This window comes from Portunus trituberculatus, chromosome 13, assembly GCF_017591435.1.
Source record: "Portunus trituberculatus isolate SZX2019 chromosome 13, ASM1759143v1, whole genome shotgun sequence".
Classification (NCBI taxonomy): domain Eukaryota; kingdom Metazoa; phylum Arthropoda; class Malacostraca; order Decapoda; family Portunidae; genus Portunus; species Portunus trituberculatus.
In genome coordinates, this window is record NC_059267.1 from 2,061,781 (window position 1) to 2,066,780 (window position 5,000).

Sequence of the window (5,000 nt, forward strand, 5' to 3'; positions counted from 1 at the left end):
TAGGAAAGAGGGGAGAGGGAGAGGGGAGAGGGAAGAGGGAGAGAGAGAGAGAGCGGAGAGTTTGTTTATTACAGGGAGAAATCCGGTACTGTCAACATAGGAAGAGGAGAGAGGGGAAAGGAGGGGAGAGGGAGAGGGGAGTGAGGGGATGAGGGGAGCCATTGCCCACTACTTCCTTCCCCCCATACAAAAAATTACTTCCCCTCACGCCACACATCTTCATTCCCCTCTCCCTCTCTCCCTTTCCCCTCTCTCTATCTCTCTCTCTCCCCTCTACTCCTTCTCTTATCTCTATTGTCTCTTCTCTTCCCTTTCTTCTCAATTCTAATTTCTCTCTCTCTCTCTCTCTCTCTCTCTCTCTCTCTCTCTCTCTCTCTCATTTTTATTTTTCATCTTTATCTCTTTCCTTTTCCTTCGCCATTATTATTTTCTCTTTTATCTATTTCCCCTTTCCATTTTCTCTCCCTCCCTTTTTCTTCACCCTCTTCCTCTCTCTCTTCCGTTTTTCCCTTTCCACCTTCTCCCTTCTCCTTCTTGTTTCCTTTTTTCCATTTCGTCTTCTTCCCCTCTTCTCCTTCTTCATCCTTTTTTTCTTTCCTACCCTCTCCCTTCTTCTTCTTCTTCCACCACACTTTTCTCTTCTTCTCTCTCCCTTCTCCTTCTCCTTCATCTTTTTTTCCCTTTCCATCCTCTTCCCCTCTCCTTCTATATTTTTTCCCTTCCATCCTATCCTCTCCTTCACCACTTTCCTCCTTCCAACTTCTCGCCACACACACACACACACACACACACACACACACACACACACACACACAACAATATCATGAATAAATACACACCTGGACTTTCTGGGAGCGTGGGAACTTGTTCTTGGCAGATGTGGAGCCGTGGGAAGCAAGCCAAACAGGAGTGGAAGGGAGCAGGTGTGTGGATCAAGGAGGGAAAAAGTGGATGGGTGAATGAATGTTAGGTCAGGTTAGGTAAGGTTAGGTTAGGTTAGGTTAGGTAAGGTTAGGTTAGGTTAGGTAAGGTTAGGATAGGTTAAGTTAGGTTAGGTCAGGTTAGGTTAGGTTAGGTATTGTAAGGTTAGGGCTTGCAGTGGGTTATATTTGGGTTTGAAATGTGGGTGTGTGGGTTGGAGTGGGTTAAGCTGGGTTACTAATGGATGTGGGTTGAAATAAGTTACAGAGATAGGTTAGAGTGGGTTACTAATATAGGTAGATTGCAGTGAGGTTACTAATGGGTGGGTTAGCTGGGTTTAAGTGCCTTAGGGTGGGTTGGAGGTTAGATGATGATGGAGGATGTGGGTTAGGTTGGGTCAGGGTGGGTCAGGGTGGGTCAGAGTGGGTCAGAGTGGGTTAATAGGAAGGTGGGTCGTCTCTTTCCTTCCCTTCACGTGGATCTGTGGAAGGAAAAGAAGCAAAGTGTAAATATAAAAACTAATTAAGAAGTGGAAATAATAATAGAGAAATTATAATAGAAAAAAATAATAGAAATGATAATAGAGACTGATAATAGAGAAATAATAATAGACAAATGAAATAATAATAAAAAAAATCATAATAGAGAAATAGTGAAAATAATAATAGTGAAAATAATAATAATAAAGAATAATAATAGAGAAAAATAATAATAGAAAAACAATAATAGAGAAATAATAATAAGGAAAGAAAAAAGAAAAATGTGGAAGGAAGAGACGAAAAGTGTAAATATAAAAACTAATTGAGAACTGAAATGAAAACTGTACAAATATATCAATAGAAATTAAATAGACAAATAGAAATGCTGTAAAAATAAATAAATAAAGAATAAAATGTCAGTAAAAAGTAGAAAAATAAATAAATGAACTGCAATACTAAAAAAAAAACCATATCTTGTAAATTAGAAGAAAATGAAAGGAAAATATAGAAAAACCAGACGATTTAAAGGAATAAATGCAAAAGAAAATAATGAAAAAGGAAATAGAAAGAAATAACAAACACACACATGAACAAAAAAAAAAAGGAATAAAACAAAGACACAAAAATAATAAAACAGACAAAAAAAAAAAAAACAAAATAAAAAAAGATGAAAATGCAAGCAAATTATTTAACTATTTTCTTTATCTATCTTTTCCATTTTCTTTATCTTTTTTCCATTTTTTTTATCCATCTCCATTTTCTTTATTTTCTTTTTCCATCTCCATTTTCTTTATTATCTTTTTTCCATTTTCTTTATCCACCTTTCCATTTTCTTTATTATCTTTTTTCCATTTTCTTTATCCATCCCCATTTTCTTTATTATCTTTTTTCCATTTTCTTTATCCACCTTTCCATTTTCATTATTATCTTTTTCCATTTTCTTTATCCACCTTCCATTTTCTTTATTATCTTTTTTCCTATCCAATCTATTTCTTCTTCCAGGCCACTTGTTACTTTCACCTCTTCCTCTTCCTCTTCCTCTTCCTCTCCTCACAAAGGGACTGGCTGGTTCCTCTTAACTCTCTCTATCTCTTCTCACTAAATTGAGTCATATTTCTCTCTCTCTCTCTCTCTCTCTCTCTCTCTCTCTCTCTCTCTCTCTCTTATCAATTCTCTCTATTCCCCTCTCATTTCATTCCCTTCTTTTCCCCTCTTTCATCTTTCCCCCTCGCTACCTCCTCCTATTTACTCATTGCTACTTCTCATTTCCCTCTTTTATCCACCTATTCCTTCCCCTCATTTATCCTTCCCTTCCCCTCTCCCAGTAGTTTTAGCCGTCTGTCCCCTAACTCCTTCCCCTTCCATTTATCATGTCCCCTCACATTCCCCTCACTTGAATAAGACTGCTTAGTTTTAATAGTAAGTTCTGTAATTATACTTTTAATGTGTGTGTGTGTGTGTGTGTGTACTACTACTACTACTACTGCTACTACTATTTCTACTACTACTACTACTACTACTACTACTACTACTACTACTACTACTACTACTACTACAAGAGGAGGAGAAGAAGAAGAAGAAGAAGATAATAATGATGATGATGATGATGAAGAAGAAGAAGAGGACAAAGAAGAATATGAAGAACACGAGGAGGAAGAAAATGAAGAGGAAGAAAATGAAAAAAACAAGAACAATAACAACAAACACTCATTATAACCACCACCACCACCACTACCACCACTACCACCACCACCACCACTACTACCACCACTACAACTATCAATAACAGTAATGGTGTCAAATAAATCACCAATAACAAAGAACTTACACCTTTTCTGCACATTATGAAGGAAATATGGTGACACGAGGAGGAAAAAGGAGATGACGGGGAGATAAGACAAAGGAGAGACAGAAGAAGTGATATGAAATGAAAGAGACAAGAAAATAAAGGAGAAGAAGAAGACGAACGGTGAAAGTCAAAGAAATGAAAAGATGAAAAAAAAGAGAAAATATTGACGAAATGAAATGGATGAGAAAAGAGAAAAAAGGGTAAAAAAAAGAGAAAAAAAATAAAGAATTAAAAAAGAGAGAGAGAGGTTATGTGATGGAGGAATAAAGAGGAAAAGTAAATAAATAACAATGGAAGGATTGAAAGAGAAAGTAGAAGATAATGAAATGAAACGAGGAAATGAGATAATGAGTGAAAATAAAAGGAAAAAAGAGAAATAAGAGCAAAAAATAATAAAACTACGTGTGAAGGAACAAAAAAAAAAAAAAAGGAAAATCAATAACGAAGCAAAGACAAACAAAAAGGAAAATAAGAAAGTCGGAAAGTGAATTAAGTGAAAATAAAATACGTAAGAAAAAAAGAAAAAGAAAGAAATGAAAAAAAAAACAAGAAAATAAAGATAACAAAAAAAAGGAAAAATAAGAAAGACTGAAAGTGAATTAAGTAAAAAAAAAAAAAGAAAATGTGTGAGGGAAAAATAAAAATGAAAATAAAAAATGAAAAACAAGAAAATTACAAAAAAGATTAAGAATTATGAAAAAAATATTAGAGAAGAAAAGAGACAAAACAAAAGACGGTGAAAAAGCGACTTACCACCACCACCACCACCACCACCACCACCACCACCACCACAATTTAACCACCACAATCAGGGAAAAAAATATTGTTCTGATTAGTAAGAAAAAAAATATAAATACAACTACAGAAGCCTTGGCACCACACCTCCTCCTCCTCCTCCTCCTCCTCCTCCTCCTCCTCCTCCTCCTCCTCCTCCTCCTCCTCCACCTCTTCCTCCTCCTCCTCCTCGTCATTAACTTCCTTGGTCTCACCGCTCGATAGTAATTACTGTGTGAGGTCAGGCGCCGAAGCCACCACCACCATCACCACCACAACTACTACTACTACCACCACCACCACCACCACCACCACCACTACTACTACTACTACTACTACTATTACTACTACTCGTAATTTTGATAGAACTTTTATTTTTTATCACCAATACTATCACTACTATTATCATTCTATTACTACTACTACTACTACTACTACTACTACTACTACTACTACTACTACTATTACTGCTGCTGCTGCTGCTGCTGCTGCTGCTGTCCCAATAACCCACCACCACCTACTATTAATACTACTCCTACTATTAACAACAACATTACTACTACTACTACTACTACTACTACTACTACTACTACTACTACTACTACTACTACTACTACTACTACTTTCAATAATTTCCTCCATTATTCTACGACCTCCACCCACACACGTGCCATAAATAAATAAATAAATAAATAAATAAATAAATAAAGTAAATAAATAAAATAATACCAAATACCAAAATTCTCTCTCTCTCTCTCTCTCTCTCTCTCTCTCTCTCTCTCTCTCTCGTCAACGAAACGCCATTTAATTTATCGCTGGAGAAAATATCATATAAACATTTCACTCACCAATAAATCTTCTCAAATAAAACACAATTCGACACCTTCTCCACACGCACACGCACGCACGCACGCACACGCACACACACACACACTCAATGGGACAGACTTTCACAATTCTTCGCCTAAAAATAGTAA

General features: G+C 36.2%; 1 protein-coding gene across 1 annotated transcript in view; it reads right to left on the bottom strand.

Moving 5' to 3' along the window:
• Positions 1–5,000, bottom strand: part of LOC123503214 (putative polypeptide N-acetylgalactosaminyltransferase 9) — a 392,243-nt gene that overhangs the window by 101,879 nt on the left and 285,364 nt on the right. Inside the window, exon 3 of the mRNA XM_045252763.1 lies at positions 840–1,402. The gene's annotated coding sequence lies outside the window, so the exon portion shown is untranslated. The remainder of the gene's footprint in view (positions 1–839; positions 1,403–5,000) is intronic.